Raw genomic sequence first — 13,070 nt, forward strand, 5'->3', positions numbered from 1 at the left:
GCATTTTCTCCCGAGGGCGCAGAGCCGGGCAAAGTTGAGTCCTCTCCACTTGGCGCTGCGCCCTCTCGGGGTCACTCGAGGGCAGACCCCTGGACACCACCTGGTGGCCTCGAGTACTGCCCCAGGATTTCTCTAAGTCGCTTGCGAAGTCGAGGTATGCCTGCCAGTTCAGCCTCATGGCCCACTGCCATCTGGCCTATCCAGGCTCTGCCACACTGGGGGATCACTGACACCCTTGCCCTGGTGTTATCCATTCAGTATTTACTGAGTTCCTAGCACGTGTCCCTCCCAGCATCCAATACAATCGACTGGCCCCTGTCCTCGTGTAGTTTGCAGTCTGGGGAACACGGACAGATAGGAGGGGCAGGCAGTGCACTGTGGGAGCACGTAACCTGTCCTTAGCAGCCAGGAACGTCCTCCCAGACAAGGTGATGACTACACTAAAACCTGAAATACAAGTAGGAGAACCTCAGCCATAGAGTGTTAATGAAAAGCTTCTATTTCTTCAGTGACTACTGTGGACTGGTCTAGCAAACACTTTGCATTACCTGATTTAATCCTCACAATCAGCTTTTGAGGTAGCATTTATTATCCTCTATCTTCATATTGCAGATGAGGACATTGAATCACCAGGGATTGAGTAACACATCAGAGGCCCCACACTGGATAAGTGACAAAGCTAGGACATAAACACCAATCTGACCTACTGCCTTGCTTGTTGACTGTGTTGCCCCAGCAGAGGAAAGAAGGAGGTTCAGACCAAGAGAATTTCATGTGCAAAGATGGCAGGTAGGCAAGAGAGGGTAGGGTATAATATTTAAGGAATGGGAAATACCAGTGTAAGGGGCAAAATAATGGAAAAACAGCAGATGGGAGAAGAACCCAGATCATGAAGACCTGCTTGTGCTTGGCTAAAACATTTATATTTTTTCCTAAAGACAGATGGTCTTTAAGCACAATGTCTCTCTACCCATCCATCAAAGCCCAGGTACACTGCTCCCCCACAGAGCTCTCTGGAATTCTCTTACCCTTAACGTTCACACTGGTAAACCGGGCAGCTCTGTGGGGTCATGTCTTGTGTTAGAGCTGTCTATTTGTATGTCTGTCCTTTTCCCAGACTGTGAGCTTCTGGAGGGCAGGAACCAATCTCACTCCTCACTGAACCCCCAGGGTGACACCAACAGGGAAGATGCTCCATAAACGTTGCCAAACCAAATTCCAAATCATCTTGTGAAACTCTGTCATTTTGCAGATTGAGGAAACTGAGGTCAGTGTATAGAAGTGACTTTCCCAAGTTCACATAGCCTGTTCTTCCCCATCCCTGTCATTATTATCACAGCTATGCCCATGTTCTAAGAACTTTATATACATTTCTCCTCAAAAATCTCAAAATGGCCTACAAGGTGAAAACTGTTACTATCCTCATTCTGCAAATAAGGAAACTGAGGCCCAGAGACTAGGTTAATTAGGGACATTGCTGTGACTAGACTTCTAGTCTTCTAACTTCAGGTCTACTGCTTCATATTCAATATTCATATTCAATATTCAATAGTAATACTGTTCCCTGAATTCCCTTGTCCTCAAAAAAAAAGGCTGTGCCTGAATGGCCCCTCCCATCCTACTTTCACAGCCCTTACTCTGGGAGAGCTTTATAACATTGAAAACTGGGCCTACCTCTTAATAAAAACAGGTCAAAATATAACTGTTGGGAGCCACTTTAGATTAGCAACATCTGTAAGTTACCTCAATAGAGAGAGGCTAATGATGATTGTTGTTTTGTTATGTTGCCCTAGAGGAAAAGAAGCGGATTGTTGTTCAGAGTCAAAATACCTTGGCATCATCAATGCTTATCTATATTATGGTGACCACCCAATGGACCACCCAAGACAGTCAACATTTAAAAGGAAGGGTTGTCCATGGATTCATTTCTCTGCATATCCACATCCTCTTCATATTATTAATATAATGTTTTCCACATTGTATTATTCATGACTCATTACAAAAGCACCTATCTGCTCACCAGCTTGTGATTTCTTTGTAGAAAATGGATCTGGTTTACATCTTTGCATGCCCAATGCCTAGAACAGTAACTGGCATGATATAAGTGTACAATCAATGTTGAATGAATGAATAAATGATCTTATACAGCAAGATTTCAACTCACTCATGGTCAGGTAAAACAGAAACTAAGATATTTACCAACCCAAAAGATGGTCCAACTTCAAGAGTGGGCCAGGGTCTCTAAGCAGTTTGGCAACTGGAACAGTCAGAGCCCCACGATTGTCCCAGTTAGGACAGTTCTCCAACACTGATTGTCACTGAGAGCTAGGGTGGTATAATTGAGCAGATGCCAGGCTCTGACTTAAGCTACAGCCCCTTCCAGGCCAACACTAGGAAGCTGAGGTTGCGAGGAAACATGGGGGAGAGGAGGAAAGTGAGCAGTCCAGGGAAAATGGAAAAGGAATGAAAAGAAAGAGAAGTAGGACATGGGAGATCAATGGAAAGGAGGGTCCAGAATGGAGAAGAAAAACTAAAAAATGAAATCATGGTCACAGGTTTCTCTGAATAGTTCCAAGAAGGGAAGTTAAAGAAGAATTAACTCTTTTTGAAAGAAGAATCAAAGTCAAAAACTTCTGCCACAGCCAGAAATCCTCTGGGATCCATAGAACTGAGAGTTGTAATGAAGGCAGAAGTCGGAGAGAAAGGGTAAGGGCACTGGCGTGGACGGTCATACTCTGTTCCCTTTCAACATGCCGAGTCCACCCCGGGGACACCAACTCATTGAACATAACCCTGCTGGCTCACCAGTTAAACCAATGAACAGCTTCCCTGATCTATGATAGTGGAGGTTGCCACTGTTTAGACAGGAATAGCCACCAGGGAACAGGTGGCAGAACTCTCTTAACTGTCACCCTTTCCTATCCACAGTAATAGTTACATATTCCTAATATCTGTACTAAATTTCTCTGCTAGAGTCCATGTTGTAAAAAAATCCAGACACCTGTGTAAAAGCCCTGCATTTTCTTAAAATCAGTGAAAAACTTACACCTCCTTCTCTCATCTCAGTTCCTAGAATTCTCTCTCACATCCTCTAGGCCTTCGCTTTTTGCCTTTATTTCTCTCTGCTGAACCCTCTCCAAACTCTAACCACATCTTTAGTTGAGTGGCTTATGATGAACCCATTTCTTCAGCAATGTCCTGAGCAGCAAAGACTATCATTATTTCTTGGCAGAAATGATCAGGAATTGAATTGCTAGTTGTTGTTGTTGTTGTTTGCCATCAAATCAGACCTGACTCATAGCGACCCCTCCTTGGTTTCCAAGGCAGTATCACTACGGAAGTAAATTGCCCCATCTTCCTTCCGAGGAGTGGCTGGTGGGTTTGAACTGCCAGTCTTCTGATTAGCAATCAAGTGCCTTAGGCACTACACCACCAGAGCTCCTTGAATTGCTAGAGGAGGGCAAAAATTAAGGAGTCCAAACAATGGCAGGATTCCTGACATTGTGGACCCTCGTCACTTTTATGTCTTTGAAGCTTCTCTTTTTTTTTTCCTCTTCCTCTGAACTGTGACAGCATCCCAAAGTCCTGGCATATTCTTCTGTTCTGAATGCCAGAGACAAAATGTTCGCAATAGAAAAAGGACACTGTTCCAACCCAAAGGCCAGGGTATAGAATTACAAAGCCCCTTGGATAAAGTAGAACAAGAAACACCCCATATTCATATGGAGGCTGAGAAGAAGAGAACAGAGCCCAGAGATAAGGAAAGCAGAATGAAAGGAACCCAATATACTAGCCAAGTCACCCAGATACACAGCATTTATAAACACGTCTAGACACAGGGGCTGGACCCTGCTGCTGACCCACCCCAGGGAAATACCAGCTCATTGAAAATAATCCTGTTGGCTCACCAGTGAGCAGACAAGCAACTGGCAGAGTAATAATAAGCCAACTCATTGACCAAGTAGGTACCAAGTGCCCACTATGTGCCAGACATAGACCTTGCTTTCTAGGAATTCACAATCAATCTGGGAAGAGACATCTGCTTAGTAAAGTAAAGCAATAGCTAACACTTAAAAGGCACTTGTTGTTGTTGTTGTGTGCCGTCGAGTCGGCCCCGACTCATAGCGACCCCTCCTTGGGTTTCCGAGGCAGTATCACTACGGAAGTAGGATTGCCCAACCTTCCTTCCAAGGAGTGGCTGGTGGGTTTGAACCGCCAGCCTTCTGGTTAGCAGTCAAGTGCTTTAGCCACTATGCTACCAGAGCTCCCTAAAAGGCACTTACTATGTTTAAAAAGTCCCCTGGGTGGTACAGTTAACACGGTTTGCTGCTAACAGAAAGGTTGAAAGTTAGAATCTCCCCAGAGACACCATGGAAGAAAGGGCTGGCAGTCTAGTTCCAAAAATTGAAAACACTATGGAGCACAGTTCTTCTCTGACACACATGAGGTTGCCTGGAGTGGGAATCAACTAGACAGCAGCTGGTTGACTATGTTCAAAAGATGTAAAATGCATCAAGTACATTTAACGTTCATAATCCATTGAGGAAAGTATTCTGTTTTACAGAGGAGGAACTCAAGTCACAGGGAGGTGAACTGACTTGCCAATAGTAGCAATACTAGTGAGTGGTGTAGCTAAACTTCAATGCCAGACAAAACGGCTCCAGATGGCTCTGTGCCTTTGAAATTCACCTCCCATACTGGGATAGGGTCCAAACTGAAGGCATGTCCAAAGCACTATGATGAGCAGAGAAGACGGGAAGTAAAGCTGTATAGGAGTTGGCCCTAAAGAACAAGGAGGAAAAGGGTAAGGCATTCCAGACCGAGGGGCCAGAGGAGCTAGGACATACGCATGTGCCAGTTTAGCTTGAACTTCTGGACAAGGTAAGGCAGTTGGCTGCTAACCTAAAGGTCAGCAGTTTGAACCCACTAGCTGCTCTGTGGGAGAAAAATGAGGCAGTCTACTTCTGTGAAGATTGACAGCCTTGGAAACCCTATGGGGCAGTTCTGCTATGTCCAATAGGATCACTCTGAATCAGAGTCAACTCAATGGCAGTGAGTTTGGTAGGGGTTTTGTTTTGTTTTCAAGGCAAAAAGAAATGTCCAGCAATAAGGTAGAGTTAGATTGCAAAGGGCCTTGACTAACATTGAGATATGATCTGCTGGTGATGGAGCTGTTGACAGTTTGTGAGAAGGAAAGTAACATAATCAGATTTACATTAAGAAAGATGGCAGGCAGTAGAGAGACGAGCATGGGTAGAAGGCAGAAGTTTTAGGGAGAGTACTTTGGAGTCGACTGAACACTGTTAATAGGAGATTAAGAGATTCTTAAGTAGAGGAGTGGCGTTGGAAAGAAAAGAAGACAGATTCGAAAGGCAGAAAATCAACAGAATTTAGTGACCAGTTAGAAGTGGGAGGATTTTGTAGTTTACCCTAGAGAGTGGCAACCAAAATTTCTATAGATCCTGGGAGAATGGAAATCAGTCAAGAAGATGAATGAAGGAAAAGACAAAAGATTGAGTGTTTTCTCTGCTGTGGTGCTTCTCTGTGCATTGAACACAAAGAATAAATCTGGAAGCCTAGAAGAAGTATAACCTACTTAATCTGGAAACAGTTCTGTAGTGGATAACCTGCAGGTGCGAAGGCGGAAATCTTGCATATTTATTTTTTCAGATTGACATCCTGATGACTGTCTTTAAGAGGAAACAGGCTCCACCCAATGTAAAAAAAAAAAAAAAATACTAAGAGAAAGATTAAGTCAGGTGAGAAATGTCAAAGGAATTAGGGGCCTTCCTGAGCAGTATGGTATAAAGAGTATCTCCTTTTGTAACCCATATGATTCCTTGAGTAATTTAGGAAGTTCACTCTGAAAGCCACTGAATTAGTGACTGGTCAGTAAATCCCATTTGGACTGACTAAAATACGACTAATACCTGTACATGAAGTTATACCAAAAGTGAAATAATTAACCTGTAGATGGGAAAAGGAAAAAAAAAATTTTTTCTTGCTTTTTCCTTTCTAATAAATAAAAACCCTGAAATTGTTATACATGTATATATATGCAGAAGGAGCCCTTGGTAACAGAATGGATAAATACTCAGTTCCCAAGTGAAAGGTTGGCAGTTTGAACCCACACAGCAGCTCCATGGAAGAAAGTCCTGGTGACCTCCTTCTATAAAGATTACAGCCAAGAAAACCCTCTGGGGAAGTGCTACTTGGTCACATGGGGTCACTATGAGTTGAAAATCGACTTGACGGCACCTAACAACAGCAGCATACACATGTACAATATTGGATATGTGTATTTGTGTGATGATTGTCCTCTTAAGTCAGCATCTCCCAGAAGCTGCCTCTGAGCCGTGGGTTCATGTGTAAGTTATTATTAAGGAGGTGTTCCAGGAGAAACCAGAGAGGGAGTGGGGGGTGCAGGGAGGGGAAGATGGAAGCAAGGGCAACCTTAGGCAAAGCTCATGATTCAACTTGATCCTAAGTGGCCCTGCTACGTCAATGGGCCTCGCAGTTAGTCCTGCCTCAACGCAAAGAAGCTGGGGAGTTTGTACTCCCACACTAGTCAGTCTTGAACTAAGGGCTCCTGAAGAATTGAGGTGAGTGTAGAAAAAAATATAAGCTCCCAGACAGTTGCAATACTTGAGAAGAACAAGGAACCACCATGCCAATGGAGAGCTCTCTGAAGAAAGTCATAGATACAAATGATTAGCATCAAATCATGCAAAAGCTTGAGATAGACACACAGAGTTGGTCAAAGAAAGCAAAGGAGGTTTGAGCAATCATCAAACCAAAAAACCAAACTCATTGCCATCGAGTTGATTGTGACTCATAGCAACCCCTCCTTGGATTTCTGAGGCGATATCTCTACCGAAGTATATTGCCCGGTCTTCCTTCCGAGGAGTGGCTGGTGAGTTTGAACCACCAGCCTTCTGGTTAGCAGTCAAATGCCTTAAGCACTACTCCACCAGAGCTCCCAAGCAAGCACCAACTGTATCCATTACATCACTATATTATATTCATACACAAATCTAAATATAAATATGAATACTAAAAAACTAATGGATACGTAATATGTCACTACTCAGGGTAAAGCTCTCTGGAACAACAAGGACCACAAACCACCATGTGACTCAAAAATTGAGTACAAAACAGTGTGGATATCAATAATACAAAAACCCCACTGCCATCGAGTGGATTTCAACTCATAGCCACCCCCATTGGGTTTCCAATGCAGTAAATCTTTACAGAATTAGATTACCATGGAGCGGCTAGAGTCTGAAATGATCAGAGGACAGAACACTAAATCTACCCCAAAAATCAAGAGGCTGGAGCAAGGCGAAGAATCTGACAAGAAAGAACCTTCCGGGAATAAAAGCACAAGGGTAGGTAGGACACAGGACCCAGCTCAGCATTATCAAGTACAGATACCTCATTTTACTGCACTTCACATATGTTGTGATTTTTTTTTTTTTTAATAAATTCAAGGTTTGTGGCAACCTTGCATGGAGCAAATCCATTAGTGCCATTTTTCCATGGGCTCACTTCATGTCTTTGTCGTGAATTTTGGTAATTCTTGCCATACTTCAAACTTTTTCATAATGCTATTGGATACTTAGGAGCTCTGGTAGCATAGTGCCTAAGGCACTTGACTACTAACCAGAAGGGTGGTAGTTCAAACCCACCAGCCACTCCTTGGAAGGAATGTTGGGCAATCTACTTCCGTAGTGATACCGCCTCGGAAACCCAAGGAGGGGTCGCTATGAGTTGGGGCTGACTCAAAGGCACATAACAACAACAATTGAATACTTAGCAGACTGCCATGTAATATTACCATAACTTTTATGCACACTGGGAAACAAAAAATTCATGTCTCACTTTATTGCAAGGAGCTTTGGTGGCATAGCCCCTAAGGCATTTGACTACTAACCAGAAGGTTCATGGTTCAAACCCACTAGGCACTCCATGGAAGGAAGACTGAGCAATCTACTTCCATAAAGATTTACTGCCTCAGAAACCCAAAGGGGGTCACTATGAGTCATAATCGATTCAATGGCAGTAGGTTTGGTTGTTTTGGTTTTCATTTTATTGCAGTATATGCTTTATTGTGTTGGTCTGGAACTGAATTCATATCTCTGAGGTATATTTGTACTACTATTACTTACAGGACCGAGTTTGACCAGTAGCTCCACAGAAGCTGGTCTTGCTCTGACCCAGAACATCTCATGTAATTTCAAGCTACTCAGTGGAAAGGCAGGGTCTGGAACTAGAAAGGCAAGAAGAGTACCTACTGTGCGGTGCTGACCTGACCACTCTGGAATGTGACCTTGAGTTCTGGGTGCCACATTTTAAAGGAACATGAACTGACAAAATGACTTCAGAAGACCATGACTCAGATGGTATAAAAACTTGACACTGACTTGGGAACTACAGGTAACAAAACTGGGGATATTGTCCTAGAGAAGAAAAGACTAGGGACATGATAGGTGGCTTCAGTTCTTGAATGAGTACCACTGTCATAGATATGTTAGACTTATTTTGTGTAACCCAGAGTGTAGGACAGGGGCCAGTAGGTAAGGGCTCTGAGGAACAACTCTAACAGTCAGAGCTGGCCGAGGAGGGGAGATGGAAAGGAAAGAAAATGGAGAGAATAGAAATGATAAGCAGAGTGATCTGGAGAGGTAAGCCAGGGCAGTCCCCAGCACTGGAATGTGGCTTTATCAGTGGTCCCCAAGGCTTACTGCCCACCAACATCACCAAGGACTTGTTACCAGTACAGGTTCCTGGGCCTTGTACCACAGGCATTCTGACTTAGTAGATCTAGGATGACACCCAGAAATCTAAGCAGTAAACCAGTTGCCATCAAGTCAATTCTAACTCATGTTGACCCCTATACTTCATGGGATTTTCAATGGCGGATTTTTTAAAAAGTAGATAACCAAGTCTTTTTTCTGAGGTGCTTCTGGGTGGATTTGAACCTCCAATCTTTCAGTTAGCAGCCATACATTAACCGTCAGGAAGGATTAGACAGAAAGTATGGACCTTGCAGCCACATGGTCAGGCTCTGCCACATATTAGCTGAGAGATCTTGGCCAAATTATTTTCACTCTCCAAGCCTTAATCTTCTTACCTGTAAAATGAGAGATAATAAGACCACTTTCTAGAGTCACTGTGAGGCTTGAATGAGATTATAAAATAAAACAATAGTGTATGGTAAGTTGTAGTCCCTCAATGAAACTATAAATTGGCTCTTCATTTTTTGGGGTACTCTGAATGGGGCTCTGGTGGCACAGTGCCTAAGGCATTTGAATGCTAATCAGAAGGCTGGTGGTTCAAACCCACCAGCCACTCCTTGGGAGGAAGGTTGGGCAATCTACTTCCGTAGTGATACTGCCTAGGAAAACCAAGGAGGGGTCACTATCAGTTGGGTCCAACTCCATGACAGTGAGTTTGGTTTTTGAATGTTAAAGAAGATTAAGCATTCTTTTAGATTGGGAACAACTTCTTCAAAGGAAAGATATTGAACGTTCCATATCAGTGCTAATCTAAGGCATTTGGAAAAGAACAAAAGTTCTTTATTCCTATATTTGATTTGCTCTACTTAGAAAAATTTATATGGAGAACTTATCTGCTCTTAGCATGTAATGGAAGATCATATGACTTCAAAGTAAAACTGCATTTTTTTTTTAATCCTAGGAAGACCAACAATACTCTGTAGCATTATTTTTCTGCCTTTATGTCTCGAATGAACTTATGTGAGCAGGCTTCCATTGTAGCTGTTAAGGCAAGTGTAAATTTTACTATAAAACATGGAATATGAAAAATTATTTCTATCAGTCAAACTTCCTCTTCTCCAAGTACCCATCTGACCTGACTCCCACCCCGAGGGTCTTTCTGATATGCCAGGAATCACTTCAGGTAGGGCCTCTGCGTGTGGCCAGGAAGGTTGTTCACTGTGCAGAGGCTTCAGGCTGGAAGAGCTAATGTTCCCCTGCCCTAGGGCTGTTTTGCACTGGAGGGTGGGGCATCATTTCTAATCCACACAAAGGTGCCATCTGGGCTGGCCTGGACTATTTCTGTGCACAATCTCCTTCTCCTTCACCCCAAATGGCCTTGCTCCAGCCACAGCCTTCCCATCTCGGTTAATGGGGATTTATTCTCCCACTAGCTCAGGCCAAAATCTCTGAGTCATCCATGGTTCTACCTTTTAATCTCATACTTTATATTTTATCTAGCTGACATTGCCTTCAAATCAGGTCCAGAATCTAAACCTTTCTCACCAACAGGGTTCAAGCCACCATCACCTCTCTCCTAGATTCTTGAAATAACCTAATAATTAGTTTTCCTGCTTCTGCCCTTGCCCTTATAATCCCCTCATAGCGCAGCAGCCACAGGGATCCTTTCAAATCTTTACTTTTCTGCTCAAACCACTACAATGGCTTTACAGCTCTTCAGAGAAAGCCCAAGTCTTGTGTATTTGGTTTGTGTCCGTCTCCTCTAACTGAACCCAAAATCTGAAGGCAGGGATTTTTGTATGTTTTGTTCATTACTGCTAAAGAGTAAAGATGTCTCTTTGAACACTAAGGTGCACCTAACCCAAGCTATGGTATTTTCAATGGCCTCACATGCATGTGAAAGCTGGATAATGAATAAGGAAGACCAAAGAAGAGTTGATGCTTTTGAGTTGTGATGTTGGCAAAGAATACTGAAAGTACCATGGACTGCCAGAAGAATGAACAAATCTGTCCTGGAAGAAGTGAGAATGGCCAGACTTTGTCACAACGTACTTTGGTCATGTTGTCAGAAGGGACCATTCCTGGGAAAAGGATATCATGCTTGGCAAAGTGAAGGGTCAGCAAAAAAAGGAGAAGACCCTCAATGAGATGGATTGACACAGTGGCTGCAATGATGGGCTCAGGTATGGCAAAGATTGTGAGGGTGACTCATGACCAGGCAATGTTTCATTCTGTTGTACATAGGGTCGATATGAGTTGGCGCCTACTCAGTGGTATCTAACAGCAATACCAGCTAACCCCAGCATCCAGTACAGTGCCTGGGACAAAATAAACATCCAACAAATCATTCTTCTACCACCTGTCTGTAGGTTTGTTGTCCTATGGTGGCTTGAATGTCGCTGTGATGCTGGAAGCTATGCCACTGATTTCAAATTCCAGCAGGGTCACCCATGGTGGACAGGTTTCAGTGGAGCTTCCAGACTAAGACAAATTAGAAAGAAAACCTGACAATCTACTTCTGAAAATTAGCAGAGGAAAACCCTATGAACACAACAGAATATTGTCCGATATAGATCTGGAAGATGAACCGCCTAGGTTAGAAGGCACTAAAAATACACAGTGGCTGTAACCGTGGACTCAAGTGTACCAGGGATGGTGAAGATGGCACAGCAGTGGGCGATGTTTCCTTCTGCTGTATGTGAGGCCACCATGAGTCACAGCCGACTCAGCTGCAGCTTGAGTGTCCCAGACAGCACAGTAAAACAAATCATTCCTGAATGAATGAATGAGTGATTTTTTTTGCCAGGGTCCTCAGGGCTATAGCAAGCTCAAATCAGCCCATCCAAGGTTCCTGAGTAAGGAGAGAGGGGGCCTCTGTGTGCAGGTTGATGTTGGGCTTTATTACTTGCAGGACCTGAAAAAAAAAATCTACTTCTGGTACAAACTTCCCTTTGACCTATGTCTATCTCCCCCTCATCCTCTCTCCTTCAGGAACAAATGTTGTCAACATCACAAGGACTCTGGCTTTAAAAATAAAAAAAAGTAACTCCTGATTTGGACCTAGCTAAAAGGCCCTAAAACAAAGGAAAGAAGGGGGAATAAGGAAAAACACCTACAGCAGTAAAAACAAGGGACAAATTAATTAATCACTTCAATTGTACTGTGACACGTCTTGATACTTCATTGCACTTACCCCTTCCCATGTGTCTCACCCTCCTTGACTGTGAGTGAGCCCTTGACGTCAGCAACTGTCTATTCTTTCATCAGAGCAGACATCTGTGCAGAGACACACACAAGTCATCAGCCCCAGGTGTAAATCCACCAAACCCTGCCCTGCTCCCCCATAGGTGGCAGGAAGAGTTGGGAGGCCACACTCTCATCCTCTCTTCTGTTGGGCATCCTGGGTGAGTGCTTCTGTTTCCTGGACACCCAGGTAGCCCGCCATACACACACCATGAGCACCGTCTTAGCAGGATCACATCTCCATGACCTCTCTTGATGGCCTCTCAGCTCCCCTGTACCTATCAGACCTGGAGGACTCCCTGGTGCTGTGGTTTCCAAAGTCTATTTAGGCCAGGATCTGCTCAGAGAGGCAGGAGGGACACTTCAGGATTTGCCCCACATGCAGGGGCTGATGAAGAAATTAAGTTTAGCTGGAAAACAAGGAGGGTGGAAATTAAAGCAACTTCTGGTCACAGCCCAACAATTAGGAGCCAGGGTTTAAGTTTCAATAGTTGCTCATTCTAACAGGTAGGCTGAACCCAAAAAACCAAAATCAAACTCACTGCCATCGAGTCAATTCTGACTCAGTGCAACCTCCATTGGGTTTCCAAGGCAGTACATCTTTATGGAAGTAGATTGCCCAGTTTTACTTCTGCAGAGTGGCTGGTAGGTTTGAACTGCCAACTTTCTGGTTAGCAGTTAAATGCCTTAGGCACTATGCCACCAGAGCTCCTTAGGCTGAGCTCAGCAACAGGTAATTCCAGAAGAAACATCAGGGAAGCACCAAGATGGGACGCTAAGGGGCAGTAGAAACTCAGGCATGGAGATGGGTTCAGGATAGATAACCAACCTGCCCAGTTTGCCTGGGATTTTCTTGGTTTTAGCACTGTAAGTCCTGGGCCCTGGGAAGCCTATCAGTCCCAGGTAAACCAGGACAGTTGGTCACTCAACTTTAGGTGCAGGGTGTGAAGCCACAGGAGCAAGGCCAGAACCATGGTGTGAAGAAGAGACACTGGGGAGAGTGACAGAACAATGACTCTAGAAGAATGAGCCAGACAGACAGCCCATTGGTGAGAACCAAGACACGAGAGAAACTGTACTTAGAAAAAG

Source organism: Orycteropus afer, unplaced genomic scaffold (assembly GCF_000298275.1).
Source record: "Orycteropus afer afer isolate SDZICR_OR568_19922 unplaced genomic scaffold, OryAfe1.0 scaffold00015, whole genome shotgun sequence".
Lineage (NCBI taxonomy): Eukaryota > Metazoa > Chordata > Mammalia > Tubulidentata > Orycteropodidae > Orycteropus > Orycteropus afer.